The sequence below is a fragment of the Neovison vison genome, chromosome X, assembly GCF_020171115.1.
Source record: "Neovison vison isolate M4711 chromosome X, ASM_NN_V1, whole genome shotgun sequence".
Taxonomy (NCBI): Eukaryota; Metazoa; Chordata; class Mammalia; order Carnivora; family Mustelidae; genus Neogale; species Neogale vison.
This window is the reverse complement of record NC_058105.1, coordinates 28,879,604-28,896,460: the sequence shown is the minus strand read 5'-3', so window position 1 is coordinate 28,896,460 and position 16,857 is coordinate 28,879,604.

The window sequence follows — 16,857 nt, the reverse complement described above, 5'->3', positions numbered from 1 at the left end:
AAAGAAGCCCAACATGTCCTTTTTCAGTGGCTAGGCCTGGGGTTAGTCAGGGAAGCTATTGTTATCCTAGTAGATGGAGGTGGAATGGCCTGCCCAGGGCCCACATGGCTGATAATTAATAGAACTGGAATTGGAATTCTGGCCATTTTTTGTCTAGTCCACTGCATCTTCCTATGGTCTTTCGGATTGGTTTGCAAGATTGCTGTGCTGGGAATAAAAGCTCTTGTAGTAGAGACTCTAGCGAAAGCCTTGGCTTGGTTTTCCCCTAGGCTGCTGGTATCTTTGGGCGTGCTGGGAAAAGGCTCCCCATCCGACTGCCCTACGGGCTACCACGGAGACTTCTGAAGTCACATGTACACATGCTAGGTCCACTAATGGAGCCTTAGTTGTTAGAGAGTTGGGACAAATCTGAGAAGAGTTCATTGCCTGCCATGCACATTTACTCTAATTCCCCTGGGATGCGTGTCTAGACACAATGGTTGAGGAGTGCTGAAAGGAAAAACAAAATACAAGCCGGGAAAACAGTCGTTTCGCTAAAGATCTCTGTGAGACGTTGGAAGGGAGATAAGGCAGCACAGCTTTTATGCCTACCTAATTGAGAGTTAGCTCAGAACGTAGCCAACTTTGGCACATGGGGTTTCCAGGGAACAGAACTCCGCTTTGGCACGCGGAGGGCTGTAGCACGTTAGTGACGCCAGGGGCAGCACAGAACTGCAGGTGCTACCCAGACGCCGGTAATTGGCCCAGCAGCCGCACCTGGTGCCATTTTGTTTCAAGAGCAGCACGAAGCAGCATCAGGCTTGATGTGGCTCTGGAGGCTTTGGGAACAGAGGGAGCAGTGTCCTTGGTACAGACATTAATGCCCTTTATCTTTCATAGTAAACACTGGTAGCAAAGAGGAGGTGCTTGTGATGTGGCTTCGTAGGCAGTGGCAGCCTCGGGAGACTCCAACACTGAGAAGCAGACTTGAGACCATCGCTGCTGAGTAGGAGAGGTAAAGAGAGGACCTAGGGTTGGACGAAAATCATTACTACTCCTTTTTTTTTTTTTTCCCTTAACCTAGAGTTCGGTATGGTTTGAGAAATTTCAGATGACTAACCTGACTCCAAAGGTCAGATTGATAACAATTTACCCAGTAGTCTGGAGACCTGTTCCCCAGTATGAGAAGTACTAATTATTAAAGGTAGAATCCCACCTCCTTCCTCCTGCTCCAACATGCTACAAGTTCAGGACTCTCTGCTATCTAGCAGAATTCCTAGAAGCACAGAGATTGGAGAGGTTTCTGAATGTGACTCCAAATCTCCGTCTGACCATTTGGAGTAACTCAAGCCAATAGGCTGAAACTTCCAGGATGATTTGGTTGAAGGTGGTAAACACTTTGGAGCTTCTGAGGTGCGGGGGTCAGGATGGGGGAAGCCAGCTGACATTTACTACATGCACGGAGATTGCTAGCCGTTTGTATCTAGGTATCTAGCAGGGTGGCGTGGCCGTGCTTTCCTCTGAGGAAGTGTCGCCCATGCAAGGGCTGAGATGACAGCATGATTGCCTCTGCCTGCTCTAAGAGGAGTAAAAGAAGCTTCTTTCCCTCATAAGGATTTCATTGTCTTTCTTGTCCTTCAAGGTTAGCCCAAGATGTGGTAAAGGGTTAGGTACCTGTCAGTAATGACACCGCCAGCAACAACCACAAAAGTAAATGCTTTTGTAGTGTTTAGTCTATTTCAGGCACTAAGAAACACCCCCCCCAACACACACACACATACACACACACACCCATTAGTACATTTGCCTTCTCACAATGGTTTTAGGGATTGAGCGAGAGTTATCTTCCTCAGTCAGGCCAAACTGGGTTTTCCCAAAATGTGTTTTTAAGACCAGCTGTTGCAGGAAGTGCACAGAACGGCTCCCCTGATCAAGTAGGCACGGAAGGCATTGGGTTGTATGATGTAAGCGTATTTCTTTACTGCAGGACTTCCCAGTGGGCTCATGTATGTGGAGACTTTTCGAGAAGGCAAAAAGCATAGACGGAATATGAAGAATTTCCCACAGAGAGGAAGGAACGCATGCTATTGTGAGTGAGGGCCTCTGCCAGCAGACTTTCTGGGTTTAGAACCCAACTAGGATCGGTCTTGTGGGAACTTGGAAAAGTTTATTTCTCCTCTTTGTGCCTCACTTGTCTTCATCTATCAAAAGGGGAGGACAATTTTATCTCATAGGATGGTTATAATATATATATATAAAGTGCTTATAAGAGTTCTTGGCCCTTAGGGTTTGAAGTGGCGGGGGTGTGGGAGGTTGAGGTACCAGGTGGTGGGTATTATAGAGGGCATGGATTGCATGGAGCACTGGGTGTGGTGAAAAATAATGAATACTGTTTTTCTGAAAATAAATAAATTGAAAAAAAATCATAAAAAAAAAAAAAGAGTTCTTGGCCCTTAGGACACGTTCAGTGAATACAAGCTAATCTGGTCTGGCATGAACCATTTTCCTGCAAAGCACCTCACAGTGTTAGGGTTTTAAATGAGCTCACACACACTTTAGGAAACGTTAAACTGGATCCTTGTGGTATGAAGACAACAGGGGGACAGCCAAGCGGAAGAAAGCAAGTAAAGGAGGTCAAATCAAGCCTGAGCTGAAAGATTCCAACCTTGGAGTTGGAATCTCAAAGACTATTTCCTTCTCCATCTCTGGCTATTTCTTACCTTCTTGTGGAGATAATCACTTGCTGGCCTCAGATGGGTTATGTGCACTTTTTTGGAGAAAGGAGAATGGACTAATCACTGAGGTGTTTTGCCAATGATCTGATGACTTAAATGGCTTTGATTTCTACATCTGAAAATTGGATCCTCTATTAGTGGATTGCATCTTGGAATTTTTCTAGGATGAAGGAATGATACCGAAACAGCCAAGATTAATCCAAGTTCACAATCAAATTGAATTACCTGCTCACGCTCGTTTCATCAGCAAATGGCAAACCGCAACCCTGTCAGTGTTCTTTTTGAGCTGAATGTTCTAGACCTTCAGGTACCTTTTAGAGACAAGTGGTATCATACAGAGTAGTTTTCACACTTTCTTGTGGACAAGAATCACCTTTGTGGCTTGTTAAAGTGCAGGGGGTTGGGCCCCCGAGTTTTTGTTTGAGTCGGTCTGTTGGGGACAGGTGTGGAGAGAGAAGGCTGAGAATTGTATTTTCAGGTCATCCTAATCCTGCTGATCTGGGGACCACATGTTGAGAACCACTGATATAGAGGTGAAGGGAATGGACGCTGAAATTGGACAGGCCTGGGTTTACATTCTAGTCCCGCCACTTGAAAGATGTGGAATCTTAGTTGAGTTACCCACTCCCTGTGCCTCAGCTGATGGGTAACTCCCGTAAAGTGGGACTGATAGGAGCCCCCGCCTCATGAGGTTTTTGTGAGGATTAATGAGTATTAATGAGTCCTGTATTAGTGTTCACTGTTACTATTGTTTTTAAGAGCTCAGGCTCCCGAGTTGGGACAGAATTTCTAGGCATGCAAAAAGAGCATTGATACAGCCAGCCATATCCTATCCTTTAATTTGCTTTTAATGGTTGACCTTGACGCCTTGGTTTTCTAGGGCTGGAGATCCTTTGTGGGTTGAGCTGTCCATACTCCTGAGGGTGGATTGAACCCCTCTATTGTCTGGTTAACTGGTCTGTCTTTTAGCTCCCCACCATCTCCACTCCACAGCATGCCTCCGTTCCTCCTCTGTTAGCAAAGCACTAACAGGACAAGCTTGGCCACAGGCCTCCAAGGCAGATGCTCCATGCCTCTTTGGGAATCTCATGGCAATATTTTCATTCCGGGTAACATTTATGAAGTGCCCGCTTGTGTTCCAACCTCCATGGTTTGATGTTTCTTTTAGAGCTCCAGCTAATTATCCTGTTAAAAAAAAAAAAAAAAAAAAAAAAGGTCCCAACAAAGCTCAGATGCCTTTGGTAAGTTGCCCACAGCATAGAAAAGGTTGTGTTTATAATCCATTCACCCTGCCCTCAGGTATGCCTCCTTTGTCCTGAGGTTCTTTCTGTGCCTCTAGTTTCGATGATAATTAGGAAGCTGGTTATCATCATCAGGATGCAGCTCTGTGCCCTGGCTGGGGGAAGGTGAATCAATCTGGGCATAAGGTAACCGATTCTCAATCTCTTTGGATGACAAGTCAGTGTGTTTTTAAAGATGGGCGCCTGCACTTCACTGTGGCGGCTGATTCTGGTGTGCTGGGGGGAAGGTTAATAATGCCCAGTGGGTTCATTAGCTTTAGCCAAGTCTTTCTTGGTGTATGAAAATGGAGTGCAGCTATCATCCACGGCGGCTGTCTCCCTCTGCTCATTAGTTAATGTCAGGGCTTTAACAGTAGCGAGCGAAAGAAAGGGTGTGTGTGTTTGCCTGTCCCCATTTGCCTTTCCCCTCACCAGCTGAGAGTAATTTATTTCTTTCCACCAAGAGAAATATGTCTCGATGATAAGAGTCCTGGCCTATAAATTGGAAAACCTCGATTCTGGAGCTAGCATCACCTCTGACTTGTTTTGTGACCTTGGATGTATTAGCTAGATTTTCTGAGCCTTTGTGTCCTTTTCTACAGAATAGGGTGATCCTGATCGTCCCATCTCACAGGGTTATTGACAGCTAATGAGACAATATAACCGGCCATGCTTTGGAGACGGATTAGTGCTTTATGGATATAAGGGATAATTATTTATACCTAATGAATTCGGATTAGAGAGCCGGTGCTCTTCTCTCGTACTTGCCAAGCCCTATTTAATGAGAATAGCAATCCTAGTAATTTTTTAAAGCTAAACCATAAATTAAAGAGCTCTGCGTGTTTTACAAAAGCAATTAAATTATAGTTCAATGGCTTCCAAAGGGCAAAAAGGAGAAGAATCCTCCACGATAAAAAGCACAGGGGAATCGATCTATTTGATGCCATAAACGGATCAGTTTCGGAAATAAACATGCGTTTCAAAACTGTCCAGTAGATGTCAGTGTTTGACAAGCACAGAGCTGTTCGCAGCTGGTCCCGCATTAGCGTCTGGCTCCATTTCAGCTCTCAAGTTTCTCTGCAAAGGAGAGGGAGTTTGTGTAACTGAAGCAAAGATTTTGCTTTCTCACTTCTCGCCCCGTCTTGCGGAAAACAGCCTGATGCTCTGGGTAAGTCGCCGTGATCTTCACTTTCAGTGGTTCCCTTTATAGATCTGCAGTCCGCTGAGAAGTTTAAAACACAAAATTAAACATGTGCTTAGCTCCCTGAAGGCCACATACTTGGTTTTCTTCACAAAGGTGCTTTTCTCTTTGCAGACCAGCCTTCCCTGCCTACCCTTTGTGTAATATTCATCAGACAGAACAAGGAAATACTGCCCTTCCGGGCCCAGGTTCCAGAGCTCTCAAAGCGAGCGCTTTATTTATTTATTTTTGCAATGGCTCTGATTTCAGATCGTTTGCTAAAAATGGCAGCTACTTGGTGTGTCACTTTTGAAAGGAAAATGTGGTCACATTGTAGCTGTGCTAAACAGCCTCTTTCAGCCCTCTTTCATTTTACACTTTTACCAGAAAGCTTGAAAAGAGGTGATGTAATTAGGTTCCGGTTGTCTCTGTTGAACTCAGAGATGCTCACCTTTTCTTGCGGGAAGATGAATTCCTGTTATGTTGGTTTCTTATCACATCCTGGATTAGGGAGGAAATGCGTGGTGAATTCAGACTAAAGCTAGTGATAAAATCAACTTAGCTCTTTGAAAAGGCCACCTGCTTTGGGCTTTTGGAATTCAGATTTGCAGGGCATCTCCTCTTGAACAATTTTCAAGGGTCCGGTAATCCGTTGTTTTGTTTTGTTTTGTTTGTTTGTTTTGTGCCCTCTTGTTCTTTATAATTAATTAATTAATTCTCGGATGCATCTAGAAAGCATTTTGGAGAGCAATTTGGAATTGCAACATCCCCTCCTTGGTTTGCTCTTAGCCTTTTTGCCCTCTAGTTGGCCCCAAAGAATAAAAGGGTTTAGTGACACAAAGTCAAAGGTGGCTTTAGATCCTGGCCACACCTCTTGGAGCCCCGTGGAGGAGGTCGGGATGTGACAGCACCCACGAGTACAGAGGAGCACCCCGCAGAATCATCCTTAGCGGCTGCTGGCCAGGATCTGGCCTTGTCCTAGGGAATGAGTCATTAGACATAAGCAGATTGCTCCCGGAGGCAGGCTTGGCATTGCTTTCAAGGTCCTCTCCGATCTTGTGCGTGTCTGCTCCCACTTCACTCAGCCTCGCCGGGTCCTCTTGGCAGGTGTTCAGAGTCTTGGAGGAAGAAAGGCTAATTTTGCGTCACCTTGCCCCTTCCCACCTTGTTCCTGAGAACTTATCCCTTCCCAACTCCTGAAGGACCTTGCCCCCAACCCTACACATCAACTTTGACTCTGGCCATCTTCAGCCTCTTCATCTCCTTACAACTTCCCCTCTGCCTTCCTACAAGAGAGGGAGGTAAGGGCAACAGTGTTGGAGGCCGACCTACCTCATCCACTTGCTACTTGCCTGAGGTCAGAGGAACTCCATTTCCCTGAGCCTCAATTTCTTATAATGCTCCCTACCTTGCAGTGTTTGGCGAAGATTAAATGAGTATGGGCAAAGCAGCGGGCAGTTTGTAGGGATTAGGCAATCCATAGCTGCTACTATTACTTTCACTCTTGTGACTATCCTGCTAATTGCCTGCTCTCTTTCCTCTCTCCTCCCCTCAACTGTTGGATATTTCTAACTCCGGATTATCCTTACATTTGCCCTTCTGCGTTTTCTCATTATCCCTCCCCTTTGTTTTGTTAATTATATTTTAAATTCCAAAGCTTTGTCTTGTTCTCTTTTTCTTGCTTGCAGGAACCTGTCCATATTTTGTAGATGCAAAGGTCATCTCAAATCACCCAGAAGAAAATAATGAGAATTTTTTTTGGTAAACCTACTTTGTCAAGAGGTGTGTTTTTGTTGTTGTTGTTTTGTTTTGTTTTATCATGAATGCATATTGTATTTGGTCAAATGCTTTTTCTGCATCTCTTGAGATGAGCATATGTTTTTTATCCTTCCTCTCATTAATGTGAAGTATCACGTGGATTGATTTACAAATAATGAACCACCCTTACATCCCTGGAATAAATCCCAGTTGACTGTGGTGAATGCCTTTTTTAATGTCTTGTTGGATTCTATTTGCTTATATTTTGTTGAGGATTTTTGCATCTATGTTCATTAGAGATGTTGGTCTGTGATTTTCTTATTTAGTAATGTCTTATTTCTGGTTTTAGTATCAGAGTGATACTGGCCTCGCACAATGAATTTGGAATCATTCCTTCCTCTTCAAATTTTTGGAATAGATTGAGTAATATAGGTGTTAACTCTTCCTTAAATGTTTGGTAGAATTTGCCTGTGAAGCCATCTAGTCCTGGACTTTTATTTCTTGGCAGTTTTCTTTTTTTTTTTTAATAAATGATTCAGTTTCATTCCTAGTAATCAGTCTGCTCGAATTTTCTGTTTCTTCCTGATTCAGTTTTGGAAGATTATATGTTTCTAAGAATTTATCCATTTCTTCTAGGTTGTCCAATATGTTGGCATATAATTTTTTCATAACATTTTCTTATAATCATTTGTATTTCTGTGGTCTCAGTTATTTCTCCTTGTTTATTTCTGGTTTTATTTATTTGAGTCCTCTTTTTTTTTTAATGAATCTGGCTAAAGGCTTATCAATTTCATCTATCTTTACAAAGAATCAGCTCTTGGTTCCATTGATCTTTTCTATTTTTTAAAAAATTCTCAATTTTGTTTATTTCTGCTCTAATCTTTATTATGTCCTTCTTTCTACTTACTTTGGCTTTGTTTGTTCTTTTTCTGTTTCCTGCAGGTGTAAGGTTAGGCTCCTGGTTTGAGATTTTTCTTGTTTCTTTTTGGGTTTTTTTTTGAAGATTTTATTTATTTATTTGACAGTCAGAGATTACAAGCAGGCAGAGAGGCAGGCAGAAAGAGGGAAGCAGGCTCCCTGCTGAGCAGAGAGCCCGATGTGGGGCTCTATCCCAGGACCCTGGGATCATGACCTGAGCTGAAGGCAAAGGCTTTAACCCACTGAGCCACCCAGGCGCCCCAAGATTTTTCTTGTTTCTTGAGGTAAGCCTGTACTTCCTTCTTAGAAGGAACTCTGAACTTCCTTCTTAGAACAGCTTTTGTTGTATCCCAAGGACTTTGTACCATTGTATTTTCATTTTCATTGGTCTCCATGTATTTCTTTAATTTCCTCTTTATTTCTTTGTTGACCGAATGGTTATTTAGTACCGTATGGTTTAGCCCCCATGTATTTGTGTTTTTCCCAGTTTTTTTTTCTTATAATTGATCCATCCTTCATACCATTGTGATCAGAAAAGATGCTTGATATGATTTCAGTCTTCTTAAATTTACTGAGGCTTGTTTTTATGGCCTAACCTATGATCTATCCTGAAAAATGTTCCCTGTGCCCTTGAAAGGAATGTGTATTCAGCTGTTTTCGGATGGAATGTTCTGTATATATCTGTTAGATCCATCTGGTCTAATGTGTGCAAAGCCGTTGTTTCCTTCTTGATAGAATCTTTAAAATTGTCTTGCGTTTCCAGAGTTTTCTGCATTCCTGGGCCTTTTAACTTTTACTGTTTTATCATTCCTGTTTGCTCAGTTTTCCTCCCTTCTCTGATTATTGGAGTTTCATCTAGTTTTTTGAGGCCCAACTCCATGCTATCCCTTCCATCATGTCATTCCTAATCCCTTAAATTGGAAGGAAATTTTCCTTTCTTCCTTCACATCTGTAACCCTTGGTTTGCAACTTTTTATTATATAGTGCCCTATATTGTATAGCTAAGTGGTTGTTTTTGTGGTTCAATTTGATTGCTTCCAAATTCTTGGGAGTCAAAACCTATATTATGGGGACGCCTGGGTGGCTCAGTTGGTTGGACGACTGCCTTCGGCTCGGGTCATGATCCCGGAGTCCCGGAATCGAGTCCCGCATTGGACTCCCAACTCCACGGGGAGTCTGCTTCTCTCTCTGACCATCTCCTCGCTCATGTTCTCTCTCACGGTCTCTCTCTCAAATAAATAAATAAAAATCTTTAAAAACCAAAAAAACCAAAAAACCTATATTATACAAGCTCCCCTCCCCATAGGGGTTCAGCACTGGGCTCTCTGCCTTCATGGAGACAGGGAGGAACTTTGCTGGTCGCCCCCTCTGGTGTGAGAATCCTGTAAGACTCAAGTAAATAAAAATGCCCTGGTAGATTAAGGATAGCAGTAGTTGAGGGAAGAGGTGGCAGATCTTTGCTCAGAATTTTACAAACGGTTGTGTCTTCACTGGATGGAGGTGAGTGAAGGGGACACTTGCTTAAGTGAGGTCTTGATCACCATGAAGTGTTGTGGTTCTCTAAGGACAGTGGCTGTGGGGCCCCTGAGGTGACATTGCTGGGACACCCTGTCCTCCTATAGCAAACGGCTGATAGCTTCAAAGTGCAGGTGTGTCTGCAGGGACCTGGTGAGTAAGGTCTGAGCAGTAGGTTTGGACCGTCTCTGCGTTTCTTCCAATGGGATTAACACGTATCAGAATGTTTTAACCCAAACTGCCCAGCATAGAAATCCTTCACAACGAACATCAAATGTCATGGTACAAATGAGATAACCTATCTTTTTGCCTGACACCTGTCAATCTCAAGGACAAGGCCAAGGCCAAGGCCTGACTGATTCCACTGGTAAGGATACAGTGAGCCACTTTTAGAGTTAGATGGTTTAGTACTTACATAGACAGTGAAAAGAAGAATAAGCCTAAAATGCCAGCTTACTGTGGTCCTTGTCCCCCACACTAGAAAGGATGACATGGAAACAAAAGGAGCCAGATGTCTGCCGTGCATGTTGTGGGACATGCTGTTGCTGAAGTCTGATCTAGGCTGCCACTAAGTAGTCGTGTATTCTACAGAATATATGCATATATAACTTCATAAAGCATATTTATACTTTATGGTTATGTAACATTTTAATAGTTTATTTATATATTATACATTAAGGCAGTTTTTATATTCTGAGGAAACAAAGCAGAAAATCCCCCCTATCAGAGCCGGGGAGGTGATGAGAAACTGTCTTATACCAATCTCGCAGGGGAAGTAGGGAGGTGAGTGGGAGATGGTCTTGTCATAGCTCCTTAGAGGCCTCTCCTGGTCTCACGCTCCAGGAGGATCACAAAGCATTTCCCAGGGTGCTGCAAAGGCAGAGCCATTCCCCTCCAGGGGTCGGTCCTTCTTTGGAGCCCAGTCATATAATAACTGCCAGTACCTTTGGTTTCTGCATTCAAGAAACTTCTGAAGGGCACCACCCCCCTGCCCACGCCCCCCCCCCCCCCACATGGCTTCCTTTCTCTAGATTCACATTTTAGGTGGTTTTCAACAAAACTCTTTGTAGAATTTGCTGTTATTTTTATTTTTTACCCTCCGCCTTATGTTCCCTACTGGAGTTAGGTTGATTTACTTCCTTACTTCCTTATCCTGGGTTCTTTTGCTGTAGGAAACATCTAAGAAACTTCCTGATCAGGGCAGGGACTGACCTCTGAACCTGGGGTCTCCTTGAACCTAGCACACTAGTTTGCTCTCTGGGTCCTGGCTCACTTTGTCCTAACCATTTGGTTTCTGCAGGTCTTCCGGATGCTGAACACCTCTATGGCCTTTCCCCAGAGGCCTCTATCTACTCTTTGTTAAACAGGTCCTTGTAGTTGTGACTGCCTTGTCAAGTCTTGGAGCACCAGCATGATTTGGTTGTCAAACATGAGGCCTATAACTTTTCACTCTCCTGCCTTATTTCTGTTCCATTGTTCTTTCTATGCTTCACATGTGCTACTTTTTTTTTTTTAAAGATTTTTTTTATTTTATTTATTTGAGAGAGAGAGACAGTGAGAGAGAGAATGAGCGAGGAGAAGGTCAGAGAGCGAAGCAGACTCCCCATGGAGCTGGGAGCCTGATGTGGGACTCGATCCCGGGACTCCAGGATCACGCCCTGAGCCGGAGGCAGTCGTCCAACCAACTGCGCCACCCAGGCGTCCCCACATGTGCTACTTTTAAAAAGTTTTATTTTTAAAGTAATCTCTACACCTTACGTGGGGCTCAAACTCACAACCCTGAGATCTAGAGTTGTCTGCTCTACTGACTTGAGCCACCCAGTGCCCCAGCAGTTCATTTCTTTTTAGCATTGGATAATATTCCATTGTCTGGCTACACCTCAGTTTATTTAACCATTCATCTGCTGAAGGATGTCTTGGTTGCTTCCAATAAAGTTCTGTAAACATCTGTGTGCAGGTGTTTGTGTGGACATACATTTTCATTTCTTTTGGGCAAGTGCCAAGGAGCACAGTTGCTGGATTCTATGTCATAAGAGTATGTTTTGTTTTTGCATTCCCATGAGCAGTGAATGAGAGTTCCGGTTGCTCCACATCCTTACCAGCATTTGGTGATATCAGTGTTCCAGATTCTCGCCCTTCTAATAGGTCTGTAGTGTTATCTAACTTGTTTTGATTTGCATTTCCCTGATTCATGTGGTGTAGAGCATCTTTTTGTATGCTGAGCAGTATCTTTTTTAAAAAGATTTTGTTTGTTTATAAGTTTACTTATTGTAATCTCTAGCCCCAATGTGGGACATGAACCCGCAACCCAAGATCAAGAGTTGCATGCTCTACTGACTGAGCCAGCCAGGCCCCCTCTGAGCAGTATCTTTTAAATGTCATGGGAACAACCATTATGGATGGGACCGAAAGTAGAGACTCCTTTGTTCATCTACTCATCCTTTCCTTTATTCAATAAATATTTACTCAGTGTTTTTTAATGGACCAGATACTGTTCCAGGCTCACATGTGGACAAAACAGATAATATTCTTGAAATTTTCCATGAAATTCTACTTGGTGGTATGGAGGGGAGAAAAGATTAAACAAGTAAAGAAAGGTGATCAGATAAGATCAGGTACTAACCAGTGTTACAAAGAAAATAAATTGGCAAGGTGCTAGAGGAGACATGTGCTAGATAAGAAAGGCCCGCCTGGGGAGGCCATGTGTAATTTATATAAATTTCAGGAGGACTAATAGCATTCTGGCAGAGGGGACAGCCAGTACTGAGGCAGTGAGCTGGGACTCAGCATTCTAGGCTGAGGGAATAGAAATGAAGTCATGGTGGCTCAGGCAGTTTTCATGGAAGGCGATGGTGGTGGGCTTCGGAGGGGGGAGGAGTTGGAACCATGAAGACTTCTCTATTGATTGTCCTTTCATCTGCATCCCTCCAAACATATAAGGACTCAGATAGCTGGCAGGTACCTTGACCAGACACAGAAGGAACTGAAAGTGAAGCTTTCCATCTCTGACACCTATCCTGATATTCTGGAGTTGGCAGAGATGATCGTGAATTCATTTTTAGGAGCCTGGAAAACATGACTTGGGTTTTCTTCCCCTCCTTCCCTTCCTTCCCCGCCCACCCCTCCCTCTCTCCCTTCCTTCCTCCCTATTCCTCTCTCCCCCTCTTCTCTCTGTATATACTTAGTAAAAGAAGTTGATAGATTAATTCACACTAAAATGTCAGTGATTGTATGTAATCTCCCCCATGAATGTTTGCCTTTTAAAAGAAGACACCAGGGAAAAAGGAGCAAATATACGAATAAATGAATGGAATGACTGAGCCTGTAATGTTGGAATTTCAAACCCTGGGCTACTTAGGCAAAGGAAATATCCCCTCTAAGTCTATTAACATTTCTCATCTGCATTTTCCAGACTCATGGTCTCACATGTCCGCACCTCCATCCAGACTCCTTGCTAATGTGCTTTCCCTGTCCCAGGTCTGGAGGTGGTTTTAGATGTCTGCACAGCAGCCTCTGGGGACCATCTGCATTTTCTGCCTGTTGTTGGAGTCCATTTTCTTGAACCTTGGTTTCCTGCCTGAAGATGGGAACAATTTCTACCCTCTCTTCTCACCCCACACCCTGCCACCACTGTGAGCTTGGAAGGCTGACAGGGAAGATTAAGATCATTGTCATCAAGTTTTTATCTGCTATAAGCAAAAACAGGAAACTAAGAAATAAAGGCACAGCTCAGTAATAGCTTCTGAGTGGGTAACATGGGAGAAGTTTTTCTTAAATCCTTTTTCCCATGTACCTTCCCGCCCACATGTTCTTAGTCAGATTTATTTTTTGCATATCAGTTTCTGAGGATGACAAGAAACTTGCCCTTTTCTTAACTATGGTTTTTCAGAAGCAGATTATCTTGTACTTAGTTGAGACCTCATGCCGAACCCGTGGAATAAATAATAGCTTGGGCTGAGAACGTGGGTGTTGAATAGAGATTTTATGACTCATAATGGAGTGTCAAAATAGCCACTGCTGATGCATGGGTCCCTTATCAATTTTGGAAATGACACTGGGTAGAGCCACAATTTCTCTTGTATTGAAATACTGTGATTGAGGGAAAGTTCTAACAAGAACGTTCAGCATCTCTTGATATTTAAAAGTTCCACGCTGACCAGTGGCCTTGTTCAAAGGTGACTTGAGGCCAGCCTGGAAAAGCAGCTGTCCTCAGAGGAGGAGGCCAGAGCACTTTTCTAGGGGCAGGGCAGCCCAGGACCCAAGCTGCCAGAATGAAATGAGAAGGAAGATTGGCATTTTCCTGGCCTGTGTGTTGAGGTGCTTGTTTTCAGAGGAGGATAGGGTCAGACTTGTATGCTTTCCCCTAGAGTAGATGGAGAGATCTTGGCTAATATCAAGCAATTAGGCAACATTTTCAGGGCTCAGGCCTTTGCTCTACTCTCTCCCCTGCTGGAGAAAATAAGTACTTCTGCCACTAGGAACAATGGGCCTGAAAGCAGCCTCACTTGGAGCTGAGCCCTTCTCTTTGGGGTATTAGCTTAACTACCACACATTCAGCATTGGCCCCATTAATGCAGCCTTTTCATTAGTGATTGTTTTGTAGTAATGAGGTTCTATGATCTGTCTCTTGGACTATTAGTGCTTCATGTAGATACTATTCAAGCAACAAATACTTATGAATATCTACTGTGTTCATTACCATGGGCTACTTGAAAACAATATGAAAGATATTCCTGTTCCTCGTGAGTTTAAGAGCCAACTGGGGAGATTTTAAAAGCCTGGAATAGATAGAGAAAAATATAGGTCAGCATAAAATGGGGTGCTAGACGGTGTGATTCAGACTATAGGGCTTAGTAGGGAAGTGATGCGGGCTGGCGAGGCTAGGATAGTCTTCCTGGAGGATGTAGGGTAAAGAGAAGTGAGTGCATTTGAGGTAGAAGGGTCAGCAAATGTATGGAGATAGGACTGACTGCCAGGCAGCGATGGATTAGCAAGGTTGATATTTCTGAAGTGGATGGTCCTTGTTGAGGAGTTGTGGGACTGGGGGGCTGAATAAGCATGGGGGTAGAGGGACAGATAATGAGTATCTCAGAAGCCAGACAAGATTTGATTTGAACTATTTTCATTAGGCTCTTTGGTCTGCAAGGGATAGAGACTCTTTCAAATTCAGTAAAGTGTTGGGGACTATTGTAAAAGAGCTCTAAGGGAGAAAGGGATTTTAGGGACTCAAAGATGGGGGGCAGCAGAGTGCAGTGGGCCCTCATGTGAACCATGCTCCGAGCCATGGCAGTTTCGGGGACTTGAGCAGCAGGATGTGGAAGCTTAACTCTAGTCGTCTGTCATGAGCACTCCTTAGCTCTAGTCCCCCTCTCTCCTCACTGCCTTGATGTTCCCCTGTGCTCATGTTCTCTTTTCTCTACAATTTCTGTTTTACTCATCGTTTCGGCTTCCTTATAATTTTGACTTGTATGACCCATCAGGGTTCCAATTTTCTCCTTTTTCCCTTGTAGTTCTGACTCTTCCTCATGGCTTCTCTCTGGGTGCCCTTTCAACTTCAGCTCTTGCTCTTTCTGCCCTCCCCCCCACCTCCCCCCCTTCTCTTCTCCCTCTAAAAATTTTAGGCCAAATTCTTGAGAGAGGCTCTGATTGTCCTAGTTCCTATTTTGTGCCAGGCTCTATCTTAGATCACTGGCTAGAATGTAGATTGACAGCCCTTGAGTCAGGGACCTGTCCTTGGTCAAAGGTGATGGAGAGGTGACATAGTCACCTAAGATGGGTGACTTTGTCAGTTAAGCATCTGCCTTTGGCTCAGGTCATGATTTCAGGGTCCTGGGATTGAGCCCTGTGTTGGACTTCCTACTCAGCGGGAAGTCTGCTTCTCCCTCTCCCTCTGCCCCCTACTCCTGGCTTATGCTCTCTATCTCAAATATAAATAAATAAAGTCTTTAAAAAAGAGAGAAAGAGAGAGAGAGAGAGATCCTCTAAGAGATTGGTCATGAAGGAAGTGATGGGTCCTGGATATGGGTTCTGGCAGTGAGAATGGAGAGGAAAGAATGGATCTAAAAGATGCCTCAAACAAACAAACAAAAAAATTAGTAGAACTTTGTATCTCATTGGCTGCAGGGTTTGATAGAGATTGGGAAATTGATGATAATTAATGGCAATGGTAATCTCACATTTCAGGTTTGGGTGACTAGGTGAATGCTAAGGTAAAGAAGGGAGCTGGGACTAGGAGTTAATTTAGAGAGAGAGACAGTGAGTTCTGTTTTTGCTGTGTTGTGCAGGAGTCAACAGTGGATTCTGTTCTATTGGACATCTTTGTTGTGCCCTTCGCTCACTGACCTCCTTTCTCCTGTAACTTGGGCATCCTGTTAGGGTAGAGTACTGAGTGACTCAGATGATTTAAGCCAGAGGCTAGAAGGCATGTGGAAAGCTTCTCAGAAAAGGTCTACTTTACTCCTTTTCTCCTTCACCCTGAAATAGCTAATTGGCTCCATGGAGCAATGGTTTCTGCCAGGAGGGCCGTAAGGAAGGCAGACACGAGGAGACCTTCTCAGTCCTGTGTGAGACCTGATTCTGTTTCTGTTGCTGGTTTCTAAATCTTCAGAAGAGAGAAAGTGAGTAAAGATGTAAGGAAATGAGGCAAAAAAAAAAAAAAAAAAAAAAAAAAAGGAGAAACCCTCTTGAACAAGTTAGAAGTAAGCTTCATGTCCACGACTGTTCCATACCCATTTTGGGAAAAGCAGGTCAAGGGAACATGCTGAACGGAGGGCACACAAGCATTGGACAAAGACCCAAGTGGAACTAGCTTACTTTAACGTAAGAGACTTTTTTTTTTTAAAGAGACTTTGTAGGAAGAGTACCTGGTAGCCCACAGGTCTGGAGACAATGCTGACCAGCCAGGCCTTGGGAAAGATAGAACTAAGGCAGCTTCAGTGCTGGGCTTGGGGACCAAAACCAGAGGCTGAAAAGCTATCAGGACTCTCTCTCAGCTTCTTGTCTCTGCTTTTCTCTCTGTGTTGGCTTCATTCCTTGTACCAAAGACAGGCTTCTCCACACGGTGGTGCATTTGGCTGTGGCTAGCTCTGAGCTCTTGGACTCACAGCTCTTTGACCGAAGAGGAAGGGGTTCTTCCTTGCCAGCTCCAGTCTAAGAAAGCCAGGGGAAGGGTTCTGATGGATTGGTCTTGAGTTGTGTGCCTACCACCGGACTAATCACCAGGAGCATGGGACCCTACCACAGCCAGCTGTGGAACCAGCATTCACTTTGCATCCAATTACTATGACTGGGGATGCTGAATCATGTAAAAAGCATGGCAGCCACAAATGGGGCCACGTGCCTGGAGCTGGAGGGGAGGAGGAGTGGTTCATTAAGAAGGGAGGGGAGAGGGTGCCTGGGTGGCTCAGTGGGTTGGGCCGCTGCCTTCGGCTCAGGTCATGACCTCAGGGTCCTGGGATCGAGTCCCGCATCGGGCTCCCTGCTCAGCGGGGAG